Source organism: Papaver somniferum, chromosome 2 (assembly GCF_003573695.1).
Source record: "Papaver somniferum cultivar HN1 chromosome 2, ASM357369v1, whole genome shotgun sequence".
NCBI classification, from domain to species: Eukaryota; Viridiplantae; Streptophyta; class Magnoliopsida; order Ranunculales; family Papaveraceae; genus Papaver; species Papaver somniferum.
In genome coordinates this window covers 82,163,226-82,177,279 of record NC_039359.1, presented here as the reverse complement: position 1 = coordinate 82,177,279, position 14,054 = coordinate 82,163,226, and the positions used below count along the sequence as shown (strand labels likewise).

The following is a 14,054-nucleotide window of genomic DNA, read 5'->3' as shown; positions in this document are numbered from 1 at the left end:
TCAGAGCAAAAACGTTTTTTTTTTCCTTTTCGAGATCTCTCTCTACTAATGGCGTGAACTCTCCACACCTTAAATCTCGAATCCTTAATTTCTCATCGGATCTTACCTTCATCATCATTTAGTTTTATCAAATTCTCCCCTAATTTCATCATTTCTTGCCCTAATTCACATTCACTTCGGTTGTATCGATCGACATCACATACTGTTGTCAAAGCCATAAGCTCCAATCAGGTAAATGATAATGGAGATCAACATGATAAAATATCGCTGAAGAAGACGGTTTCATGGGTAAAATCGTTGCTGGATTTTGCTGGAACTATTTTCCTTCCATTAGGTAATGTTTGTTGTTCAAATCAATAGCTTAGATTCAGAATAGGTTGAGCAAATGAAATGATTGGAACCAATTGGATAGTGAATAATTTTCTGATCTATTTTTTGTGTGTGTAATTTTCTAGCTCTTGTGAGTGGAGTAGCTTTAAGGCTTGTAAATCCTACTCTTGGTTGTCTTGCACATCAATATTCAGTATCCAAGTTCAGCACATATGGGATTTTCTTATATCAGGTAACTTAAGTGGTACTTTAGTTGATAGCATCCTTAATTTGTTGTTGGATTTTATTTTTGTTTTAGTTTGATTTTTCATAAAATACCTTCTTATTTTGTGATGTATTAGGGCTGTTGTTGGGGTGAGGAAATTGGATCTACCACTGAAGCCTGGCCTGCAGAATTGTTGGGCTAGTATGACCTCAAATTCTTAAATGCTCTTATGCATGTTGTTGGTTCTTCGGGTTTGAGTTTGTATTTTACTCCGTATGTTGTTTAAAACCGATTTTCAGAATTCTTGTTGGCATATAGATGACATGTAGCAGCAAACTTTTAAAGCCATAATGGACTTTTTTTTTTCTTCTCACAAGCTAGAATGATAAATTGTTGTTGTGTTCTACTATTGGTTTGTAAACATTTGGTGTTTGTGGTTGCTTTACACCATTCTTTTCGAAGGTTATACTGCAACTTCAGCTGGCACCACAAGAATTTGTCACACGCAAGCTGATTGAATATCAGTAGACTAGAGCTGTGGCTAGATAAAGATATAGTTGTTGGTCCACTAATACTGGAATGTGTCAAAGTCTAGCAGGGCTGGTTGTTTTCTCATGCATGCCAACAACACTGACAAGTGGTGTGGCATTGACACAGATACGCCAGCTTAATGGTCTGTGATGTAAGATATTGACTTAAATGCATTTCTTTTTTTTTTGAAGTTAACAAAGAGATCCTGAATATTCACAGCTTGCTGGTGGGAATACCGCTCTGGCTCTTGCAATTACAGTGATATCTAATCTTTTTGGCATTTTGACTGTAAGTATCCTTATTAAAGGCATGCCAGATACGCAATGATTAGCGAGTTACAGAAGGCTTTTCTCTTTTTATACTTCGCTTGCCTGTTCTTCGCTTTGTAGGTGTGGCAGAATTCGTTTATCAAAACCGCAAGAAGTTATCTATGCTTAGTGCAATCTTACTTGGTCTCATAAGTCAATTTGGACATATTTATTATATTCTTTATTGAGGTTTCATTAGCTAAAATGTAAAACTATATATGTAATTAGCAAATATGTTTGAAATTTAAGTGTTAGGGGGATTTGGTTTCTTGTACTGATCAGCTCAAATTTTAAAGGTTCGGCACTAATTGTCGGCGGATGAGCTGATATTTTTCCCTGGCATATACTCCTGATTCAGTTTGCTCAGCATTTGACCTTCGAATTTAATGGGTGAATCTGCAATCTTATGCTGATAATTATGGCTAAGTTTACCTCAGTATCCACTAGCCACCAATAGCAGCTCTTTATTTGCTGAAAATTTCCTACACTGGAAGTTTGATCGATTTTATGTAACGCTTACTCTAATCCCCTATACTCAAGATGAGCAGAAATAGTTATTTGTATGAAAACGAATCAAATTTACTTATTCAGCCCTAAAATATGATGTGATGGGTTTCTAAGCCCCTGCATCACAATGTTAGGAGATTATACCATCACCTTGTATTTGGGCATAACATAATTGTTCACACAGTAAATGTCTAGTCGTTTTCTTGAAATGACGACATGACTCAATTCATCTATCGCAGGGTTTCACATCTCATTCTACTAGTATTTAATACAATTGCAGTTCAGAGCCTATCAGTTGCTACTGGTGGTAAAGATTCGGTTCTCTCAGAGAAAGGGAATGCTCGTGTGCTCATAATCATTGCTAGCCAGAGGTAAGGTCTATAAAGTTGTAATCTATTATGGCATACTATTATGGCATTACTGAATATACATTTAAGATTTCAATTGATGAAATCTATAAAGTTGTAGTCTATCTTTCCTACTTTTTAAATGATGTCTATGCATTTGAATTTAATTTGCAGAGGCTGTTTTGCTCAAACGTCACCGGTGGTGACTTCCGCGTTAGATGGGTTCAACATATGCATATTTGCTTATGGGCAGACAGGTACTGGCAAACTGGCAAGACTTTTACAATGGAAGGGACTTCAGATGATAGAGGAGTCAATTATAGGACCTTGGAAGAGCTCTTTCGGATATCAGAGGAGCGAAGCGATACCATGCGCTATGAGCTATTTGTTAGCATGTTAGAAGTCTATAATGAAAGAATCCGTGATCTTCTTGTGGACGAGTCCAACCAACATGCCAGAAAGTAAGGCGGCCTCTTCAACCCTTTTAATTTTATGAAGGCTGATTTATGTAATCTGTTTCTAAAAAATATTAGCAAAGTATTTTCGTTGGTTAATGTATTCAAGGTTGGAGATAAAGCAATCAGCCGAGAGAACACAAGAAGCTAGTTGAAGCTAGTGTTCACAATACAGTTGAGGTGTGGGAGCAGCTAAAGACTAGAAGTCGAAAGAGAACTGTTGGATTGTAATGAGCTTAGTAGCCACTCTCATTGGTAAGCAACAATACATCTTATGTTCTAGAAGAAATTGGTGATTCTATCGCCTCTTAGATTATCGGAAGATCATTATTATGGGTATCCAGTTTATCCACCAAGTATAAGTTCCAATAGTTTCATGATCCTTTCCTTGTTCAAAGGGATAATAGCATGTGTAAGCTAGAAAGGGCATCACAAGGAGTTTAAATTGCCATCTATGTCAATTCATGTATACTAAATATTCAGGTGTATCTAATTGGGTGTACTTGATGGAAAATGTGGTGGGTAGCAGATTGGCGATTTCGTTTCTCTGTTTTTGTTATAGCAGATCAGCGATTTTGTTTGTCCTGCTGTTCCTGCATCATGCCTGTAGTTTTCATTCTGGTTCTCATCTTATAGGAGATATACTGTCTCATAAATCATGAGTATTGAAGTAGTATCTCTATCTTTCTGTATAAAACCTTGCTGGTCATGGTAGCAGTTGTAGAACAGCTCCATGGTGCTTTAGGTGAATCAGCGCTGTTAGTTCTTCCAACTATGGCGGGTAATGGAACGATCCACCCGTAACATACCCGTTCGGATATGGGTCGGGTGTGGGTGCCGGGTAAAACTGAGTGGGTCAAGCTGATGTGGCGTGTTTGTGCAGCTTTTCTTTTAGTAGTTTCCCACATCCGAATGGATGTCCTCAACTTATCCCCCAAGCAGGTCCGACTGATAAAGGGATATAGAAAAATCCTTATATAAACAGACCAGACCACAGATACATAACATAAAATTCACTCCAAGAAAAACTTTGCTGTAGAAAAAGAGAACAACCATGGGTGACGAAGATAGGGATGGTCATGGGGCGGGTAGTGTCAATCCCAGTCACTGCCCCGTTTGTAAAAAAATACTCATCCCTGCCCCGTTACCCATATGAATTGGAGCGGGGCAGGTATGGGGAATATCCATATGGGGCGGGTTTTCCATGAGTTACCAGTAACACTGAGTTAATACATAAATATGATTATAATCAAAACTTAAATATGATTCAAACAAAAATAATAATGTAAGAATGACGCATTCTGGAATCTTAAATTCAGTAATTTATCTTAAAGTGAACAAAAGAATCTGTTAATGACTTATTAGTTTTTCTGTTTTTTCCTGTCCCGTTCTATCTTCGTCTATGTTAACCATTTCATTATCTGCTTCATTTTCTCTATTTTAACTTTTAGAGAATGTGTTTAATCACAAAAAAAAGAACGAAAGTGATGAATGTACAAGAACGATCTAGAATATGATAAATGAAAGAAAGCTCGACTAAGTGGTGAAAGTATAAAAATTATACGCATTGTTGCATAAAAGTCTAAACCCCTAACTTGTGAAAGATACGGGGCGGGTACGGGGACCTTGAATCCCATCCCCACCCATCTCCGTAGCTTAGTTTTCGGGTATTATCCATACCCGATCCCATCTCCATTTGTGCAGATAAAACCCTACCCGAACGGGACGGGTACCCACGGAGATGGGTTTAGGTGGGATAAATGGCCATCCCTAGACGAAGATCATGATATGGCCGACAACAACAACAAAAACCCTCCTCCATTAGACGAAGATGATATAGGGCTCTTTAAAACTTATGTATGCATCATCATCTCTATTCCATTCGTCTCTATATTTTTATTTCGAATAATGTGTCAGTAATATTGCTGTTTTGGGTTTTTAATGGTTGTGTAGAGTTCGGGGGGACCGTATTCTTCAATCATATCTACAACTGACAAAGAATTGAAGGAGCGGTCTAAGAAGGTTAATGAATTACGTGGTATGGAATAAGTTTCTTGATTAGTACTTCTATGTCTAGTGCCGGCCTAGCTAGGGCTCTTCCTACTAGAAGAAGATTAATATTCTGTCGTTGTTGGGTTTTGCATTGGGTTGAAACAGGTATAGGTGTCTGATACTGGGTTGGCTCCACCAAGCCAGTGGGATCTTAAAGCGGATGAAGTAATGTTGACGACCGAAAAACCACTTTTGGTGTGCTTAATTTTTGGTTTTACCTATTTCTCATCTCCAATTTTCCTAATTTTCATCTTAATTTCACAAATCAGATTTTTTGAATAATTCTTTTTTAATCGGGTAAACAAAACTCACTTTCTTATTTTTCATACTTAACAACCATATTGATCAAGTTAAAAAATTAAATGTCAAATCACCATTTTCATCGGGCTTGAAGATTGAACCCGTGAAACTTACCCACAATGGCACAATTGCTTCTGAAGAATGGGCCTTATAGTGTTTGGACAGAAAAATAATCAATTTCCATTAATATAAATTTACTGGAGATGAAAACCTGACTGAAAACGGTGAAAACCTAACTATATATTCCCCTTTCTCAATTTCAGTTCACTGTTTCCCTCGCATCTGTTAGACCAAGTCTTCCGCAAGCTTCCTTGTCAGCTACAGCTCCTGTTACTGAGTCCAAGTAATCTAGTCAGGTCTTTGCTATTTACTAGGATCATAACAATATTCAGTTTTCATATTGTACTTATCTTCAATATAAATAGAAGAGTTTAATCTCCACAAGTTCTGTGGAAGATATTCACCATTTATTCAGTCTGTCTTGGTATCAGGCTTTTGATCCAAGTTCACCTTCCGCACAGATCACATAACAAAAAAAAAAAAAACAAACACAGTTTTTACTGCTCATAACGTCTGAAATGGCAGATGCAACAAACAATCTTCGACAAGTCCAAATACATCATCTTGTTACTCTGAAACACACAGAAACCAACCACCTATTATGGAAAGCTCAATTCAAGCCTATCTTAAAGGGGCATGGGCTAACTGGATTCATTGATGGATCCAAAGAAGTACCAGATCGTACTCTACCTGACAGTGATGAGGTAAATCCTGCCTTCACTGCCTATGAAGCACAAGATGCATTGATCATTGGTTGGCTTAACTCAACCCTTACACCAGAAGTTCTAAGCGTTGTAGCAAAGCTGGATACTTCAAAAGCAATATGGGATGCACTGGAAGCTGAGTTTGCACCTAAAACATTTGCTCACCAGATGAATCTCAAAAAGAAACTGCATAACTTATCCAAAGGTAATAAGTCTTTGAAAGCTTATTTAAATGAAGCTAAACGATTGTTTGATGAACTTGCGGCAACTGGTTACACAGTTCCTACTAATGAGATGAAACAATCCATTTGTAATGGGTTAAACCAGTCTTATGATCCAATAGTCACTGTGTTGGGTACTGCTGATAACATGGATATACAGACGTTTAAGTCACATCTTCTTACGTACGAGATGCGTCAAGAGAATCAACTATCACATGAATCACAACCCATTGCAAATCTTGTAACTGCTAATTCAGCGTCATCCAGCAGAGGTCCACCTAGGATGCACAACAATCAACCTAGACGACAACCACCACCAAACAACAACAGTCGTCGTCCTATTTACCAGCAACGTGTTCCTTCTCCGGGAGATGTGTACTGTCAAATTTGCAAGAAGAGGAATCACACTGCGGATCGTTGCTGGTTCCGCTATGATAGAAGCACTGACGGTCGGGACAGGCCTGCTGCAGCTTATGTTGCTTTTCCTGATGCCAATAATGCTCAGTGGGTCACAGATACGGGTGCGACAAACCATATGACTGCTGATGCTCAGAATTTGTGTATTCCTCATGAATATGATGGACCTGACCAAGTGAGAGTTGGTAATGGTAATACTCTACAAATTGCACACATTGGTAACACTGAGTTTCATTCTAGTACCCGAAAGTTTGCCTTGCATAATGTCTTTCATGTGCCTCAAATCAAAAAGAATCTGCTTTCTGTTCATCAGTTTTGCAGGGATAACAATGTTTACTTTGAGTTTCACACTAATCTGTTTGTTGTGAAGGACAAAATCACGGGAACACCGCTGCTAACGGGAAGGAATGAAAATGGACTATATGTGCTGGATACAAACAGTGGAATGCAACCATCTCAATCTCCTTCAACTTTTCTCTCTGCGAGTATTCCTGTATGGCACCAGAGGCTAGGACATCCCATGCTGAGCACTGTTTCTAGAATTGTCAGGCAGTTTTCCCTTCCAGTTCAAAATAAAAGTTTTGGATTCTGTCACTCTTGTCATGTAAGCAAGAGTAGACGTCTTCCATTTAATCCTAGTACTACTCTTTATGATTCTCCTTTAAGTCTTATTGTTTCTGATATTTGGGTATCTCCAAAAACTTCTCGTAATGGATTTCGTTATTTCCTGATCTTCATGGATGCTTACTCTCATTATACATGGATATATCCTTTAGTGCAAAGATCATCTGTTTTTAATATCTTCTGTCAGTTTCATAAACAAGTTGAAAATCTCACGGGTCATAAAATCAAAGTGTTCCAATCTGACAATGCATTGGAATATAAGAAATTATCTTCCTATCTTAACAACTCAGGCATAGTGCATCGGTTCTCCTGTCCACATACTTCAGCTCAAAATGGTTTAGCAGAAAGAAGGATTAGGCACATCACAGAAAGTGGTCTAGCTTTACTATTTCAGGCACATCTTCCAGAGGATTTTTGGTCAGAGGCTTTTACCACGGCTTGTTATCTCATTAACAGGACACCAAATCTTTCTTCTAGTCATAAAACACCACTTGAGTTACTCTTTGGCAAACAGCCAGACTATTTGTTTCTGCGTGTTTTTGGTTGCTTGGCATATCCATGTCTTAGGCCTTATAATGCTCACAAACTAGAACCTAGGTCTCTACCCTGCATTTTTCTAGGATATAGCTCAGCTCATAAGGGTTATATTTGCCTTCATCTTCCAACTAATCGGCAATATATATCAAGACATGTTCGTTTTGAAGAGCACATATTTCCATTTTCTCCTTCCCTACAGCGTGCTCCTGAGGTAAGTTCTGCAATACAAGACACAAGTACGGATATTTTTGGGTCTTCCATTTTCACTCAAAATCCACCTTTGTTAGTACAGCCTCACCACAGTGTACTACCTACTGCTGCACAACAACAATTACAGACGACTCTACCTGGTATTACCACTCAGCAGTCTCCGGCTTCATCAACAATGTTACCATCCCATGAAACATCGCAAGATCAAAGTGAAAACGGGCAGGCTAATGTTTTAGCTGCTCCAGTACATACTATGGTCACAAGAGCAAGGGATGGGATTTCAAAACCAATCCAAAAACTCTGTCTGACTGCCACTAAGCATCCACTTCTTGATCAAGACTTCATGGAGCCTACATGTTACTCTAAAGCTTGTCAAATTCCAGAATGGCGTGAAGCTATGGACGTGCAGATAAATGCTCTAATTCAAAATGGCACCTATACCTTGGTTGAATATAAAGAAGGGATGAATATCGTTGGATCGAAGTGGGTTTTTCGGATTAAAAGAAATCCAGATGGCTCAATACAGCGTTACAAAGCACGGTTGGTAGCAAAGGGTTTCAGCCAGCAACATGGTATAGATTACGAGGAAACCTTTTCCCCTGTCATTAAGCCATGTACGATCAGGCTAGTCCTTTCCCTGGCAATAATGAGAGGCTGGTCTCTACGACAGCTCGATGTAGAAAATGCTTTTCTTCATGGTATCTTGGAAGAAGAAGTCTACATGAAGCAGCCAGCTGGTTATATAGACCCTAACTATCCTAGGCATGTCTGCAAATTACACAAATCACTTTATGGCCTCAAACAGGCTCCACGTGCTTGGTTCTCACGACTGAGTAATCATCTGTTGAAGCTTGGTTTCACAGCCTCCGTTGCAGACTCTTCGTTGTTTGTTCAAATCAGATGCAACTCGGTTGTGTATGTGTTAGTTTATGTGGATGACATCATCGTCACTGGTTCGGACTCACACCTGATTGCAACCTTAATTTCTGATCTGGGTCATGAGTTTGCTATCAAAGATATGGGGGTGTTGTCTTATTTCTTGGGTGTTGAAGTGTTGCGGCAAGGACAGTCTCTGGTGCTTTCCCAAAGAAAGTATATCTCAGACTTATTAAGGCGCATAAAAATGGATGGCCTCAAGCCAGTTTGTACTCCTATGGCTGCTAATGCAAAACTGCACAAAGTAGGTTCTACAAGGTTTGAGGATTCGACTCTGTATAGGAGTGTTGTTGGCGCGCTGCAGTATTTGCATATCACTCGGCCTGACATCTCTGTGGCTGTCAACAAAGCCTGTCAGTATATGCATGAGCCGTATGTGGAACACTGGGAGTTAGTTAAAAGAATCCTTCGGTATTTGAAGCATACTATTGATTTTGGAGTCTTCATTAAACCTAGTCAGGATTTTACACTGCATGCATATTCTGATGCAGACTGGGCAGGCAGTCTTGATGATCGTCGATCCACAAGTGGTTATTGTATCTTCCTTGGAGGCAATCTCATTTCCTGGAGTGCCAGGAAGCAGAAAACGGTTTCGAAATCAAGTACTGAAGCAGAGTATCGAGGTGTAGCCATTGCTACTTCAGAGCTTATCTGGATTCAGTCATTGCTGCATGAGTTGGGGGTTAGGTGTCCTCCTCCTTATTTGTGGTGTGACAATCTAGGCGCCACTTATCTCACAGCCAATCCTATTTTCCATGCACGCACAAAGCACATCGAAATAGACTATCATTTTGTAAGGGAACGAGTGTCTCGTAAACAACTCCATGTGCGTTTTATCAGCAGCAAGGATCAGCTAGCTGATATCTTCACCAAAGGACTGTCTTCACCACGGTTTCAACTACTCAGAGACAAGTTAAACGTTCGTCAACTCCGGTTCAACTTGAGGGAGGGTGTTAGACCAAGTCTTCCGCAAGCTTCCTTGTCAGCTACAGCTCCTGTTACTGAGTCCAAGTAATCTAGTCAGGTCTTTGCTATTTACTAGGATCATAACAATATTCAGTTTTCATATTGTACTTATCTTCAATATAAATAGAAGAGTTTAATCTCCACAAGTTCTGTGGAAGATATTCACCATTTATTCAGTCTGTCTGCATCCATAGTAAAATCCAATAAAGAAATGAAAAGTTTAATTATCGATTGTGCAATTCATTGTAGTTCCCACTCTTCTCGTTTTGGGAATAAAATCACTGCTGATCATTGGATCATTAGAACAATAGTGTATTATTAGTGGCGGAAATTATAAATACGATGTTGCCGTGGTGCTAGCATAAGTTATAGAGATTAGTTACGGTAGATTACTGGACTTAGAATTAGATTCGGGAGAAAGGGGAAAAACGAAGATGGTGATGGATATATGCTGGTGAGTTTTATTTACCCAACTTAGAGGGAGTTAAATTAAAAATAATCTGTGAAGTTGGGATGGGAATTAGGGAAAGTGGGGATGGGAAATGGGTAAAACCTAATTTTTAATCCATCTTCTTCATTAAATTGAATAATTTGTTACATGTAAATTAAACTAGTTCGAAAGATTACGGTGGAATGGGTTGTTATGAGGGTTTAACGTGGGTACTTAATTAGGGAAGATAAACCCTTAAAGAAACAAGCACGACCGTAACAAAAAGACGAAGAAACAAAAGCATATAAACCCTAGTTAATTCTTGATGATAGGCTTTTGTTTAAAGAAAGTAAAATCCAACTCCTCATCACTAGTTTGTCTTTAATTATGTAGGTTGCAAGATGCGCAATACAAGATTATCAAAGGCATTGTTGAATTTCTTGTTTTTATATGATGATTAGTTATGTACGCTTGCTTCACTGTAGGGATCAACTTAAGTAACTTGGTACTCAAAAACTGTTGTTCTGCAGTATGTTGTTGGGCTGGATGAAAAATGCTCGCCAACTGATATTGAAGAAGGAATGCGCGTTGGGTAAGTATTTGATTCTGTCTGTACGTGTGTATGAGTGTTGGGTATTTGGGGGAAGCTATAACTGTGAATATATTCTTAATTAATCATTGAAAGTTTTAGATTGATCATTTATCATGAGTTGCTCATTCTGTTGGTGGTTTTTTTTAGGCTGTTGAGCTACCAATGCTTCACCCGGAGAAATTTGTGAAGCTTGGGATTGATCCTCCAAAGGGTATCCTCTGCTATGGTCCACCCGGTACTGGAAAAACACTACTTGCTAGAGCTGTGGCAAACCGAACTGATGCATGCTTCATTCGTGTTATTGGAAGTGAGCTTGTTCAGAAATACATTGGTGAGGGAGCTCGTATGGTTCGGGAGATTTTTCAGTTGGCCCGTTCAAAGAAGGCTTGTTTTTTGACGAAGTAGATGCCATTGGGGGTGCGCGTTTTGATGATGGTGCTGGAGGAGATAACGAAGTTCAACGTACAATGCTTGAACTCATAAACCAGCTTGATGGATTCGATCCACGAGGAAACATTAAAGTACTCATGGCGACTAATAGGTTTGTAAAGTCTTTCCCAGATGATTTTGTACTAGAGTCGTATTGCTTATTCATGGTAATAAACATCATGTCTTGTTAACGTTTTGTTTTCCAGGCCTGACACTTTGGACCCTGCTCTATTGCGTCCTGGACGATTGGATCGTAAAGTTGAATTTGGTTTACCTGATCTGGAAAGCAGGACCCAGATTTTTAAGATCCACACTAGAAGCATGAATGTTGAAAGAGGTATTAGGTTTGAGCTCCTGGCTCGGCTTACCCCAAATTCCGCTGGTAAGAGTTATTTGATTTTCTTTTATTTTGTTTTACTGGTTTGTTTTAGTGGTTCACTTTCCATATACCTGCTACTTCGTCAATTCTTTTTTGCGTCATGAACACCTAAAGTGCAATTTAAGTTAGATAATCAACTTGCTAATAGATGTCTGTTTGCGGATCACTTATTATTTTGTTGTTTGATTTTGCACAACCAGGAGCGCACATAAGGAGTGTATGTACTGAGGCAGGAATGTATGCAATTAGCGCAAGGAGAAAGACCATTACTGAAAAAGATTTCCTAAATGCTGTTGAAAAGGTCATCAAGGGGTACAAGAAGTTTAGTGCCACTGCCAAGTATATGGCCTACAACTAAGTGTTCAATAATCAGGACCTCTTGAAACTACCTTAAACTGTATTTTTACCGTTCATTTCTTTCTGGAGGTTTTGTAGAACATGGGTATCATCTTGTATCAAATTCCGAAGTTGTTCATTATTTTACATTATTCCATACAAAGCCCGTCACGGTTCTACACTTGGCTCTACTCTAGTGTTTACAAGATGGCAATACCAGAGAGCACAACGCTACTGGTATTGTGTTTTGGTCTTTGTTCAGTGGCGGAACTAGACTTTGATTATGAGGAGGACTTGACTCTTTTCTTGGGCTGGCTTAAGGGTAAAATTTACAAACATATAATGGCCCAACTCAAAAAGGGCTATGAAAAAAATGTCTTTTTGCAATCTTGGGGCTGGCTTGAGCAAGCCCTAGTCCAAGGGTAGTTCCGCCCCTGTCTTTGTTCCTACTTCCTAGTACTGTTTTTTCATTGGTAAACCAGACATTAAAATAGTGTATACCCTAATGCGTAATCGACATTCGTACAGAATATTGGTGAACTAGATATAAATGAGCTATAAAGTGATTAAAAAGCTTGCAGAAATGTCAGTGTACAGGGGTTGCATATTCCTTCCCTAGCTATAAAGTGATTTCACAAACAGTTTTGGAACACCTGATAGTGAGTTTCATTTGAAACCTCTTACTGTGACTAACAAGGCAGCAACAAAACCTCCTTGGAATCTGGCATTTGCCTGATCCCAAAACAGACGAGACGACCTAGCAGTCTCCATTAGTCTTTAATCTCAAGACAAGACCACCTGCACACGAACCACCCCTCAAGCATTTATCCTCTCAAGACTCGACATTCAGCAACGGAGTTTGAAGGCAATGAGATCAAGCAAAATAAAAATAAATCAAGTTCCAGTATACAAGAGAAAAATGATAGTATAAGTTAACTCCATACAGTAATCTTAAATACAATCTCGAAAAGTTTTCTCCCATGACAAAGAACTCATATGACAAGCAACCCACTGCATTCTTGCCAATGCACCTTGATTTCAGTCCAAAAAGTTCCTCATTATTGACTAATTCTGTTGACAGAAGCTACGTAACATCAAATTACTACTATTTTTTTTTTCGCTCACATAGCTAGCATATTTGTTTAGTAGCTTTCAAGACCCATCCCATCCATCGTGAAATTCATACGATCTATGTGGCTAAATTTTTCCGGGCCTGGACATACATTACCGGGCTAGGTCTATTACGGCCCAAATGATGCGGAGGATATAAGGAGGCAAGAAAACACAAGTTGAACGAAAAGAAAAGAAGACGAAAACGATAAAAGAATGGCTCTCACTCCCAGGACCTCCCACAGGTATTCCCTTTCTCATTGTTACGATCACGACCTGCTTATCGATTATGTAGTTTACAGAGAAATTTGGTCAATTGTCCAAATATTTTTAAAACGGAAAATGAATCATTTGTCCAAATATTTTTAGAACCCGGTTCAAATGGACGGATAAAAATTAGTGTGCGTAAAAAAGATACAAAAGAAAATCAAGGATGTAACTGGATTCATCTTAGCTTAAACTAAAAAATAGTGAGGATGAAACTGGATGCATCCTGATGTAATTAAAAATAAGAAAAAATATTTGAAAATGGATAAGATGAAACTGTTTACATCCTGACTATTTTTACATTTTTGACCATTTAAACAGTATCAAAATCTAGATGTCTTTTTCACCCATAAATTGTTGATTTTGGACTTTTTAACCAATTTTGTGTTTTTAAAACATGGTTCTAATGGACGAGTAAAAATTAGTATGAGTGAAATGGACACAAAAAAATAGCAAGAATGAATTTGGATTCATCCTGGCTTAAACCTAAAAAAAATAGCGAGGATGAAACTGTATGCATCCTGATGTAAATTAAAAATAAGAAAAAGTATTTCAAAATGGGTACGATGAAACTGTTTACATCCTGACTATTTTTACATTCTCGTCCATTTAAACAATATAAAATTTTACATGTGTGTTTCATCTAGGAATTGTTAATTTTGATCTTTTTAACCAATTTTGTGTAAATTCTACTGGTACTAGTTAATTAATTCTGTTGAATTGCCGGTTCTTACTTCTTATATACTCTGGATTTTTGTTTGCGTAACTCCCACACCACAACTATGATGACAGTGAAATAAG

At 38.5% G+C, this 14,054-nt stretch overlaps 1 long non-coding RNA gene and 1 pseudogene across 7 annotated transcripts; both read left to right on the top strand.

Moving 5' to 3' along the window:
• Positions 1-3,335, top strand: LOC113348191. 7 transcript variants are annotated; one of them, XR_003359538.1, is made up of 6 exons: positions 1-334; positions 456-562; positions 672-736; positions 1,286-1,354; positions 2,121-2,252; positions 2,403-3,335. It is a non-coding gene; the product is annotated as an uncharacterized LOC113348191 (long non-coding RNA). The 7 variants fall into 7 exon arrangements; XR_003359536.1 differs by having other exon boundaries at positions 1,456-2,252; XR_003359537.1 differs by having other exon boundaries at positions 1,258-1,354.
• Positions 3,336-10,144: 6,809 nt separating this feature from the next.
• On the top strand, positions 10,145-11,898 carry LOC113351499 (annotated as a pseudogene).
• Positions 11,899-14,054: the final 2,156 nt, after the last annotated feature.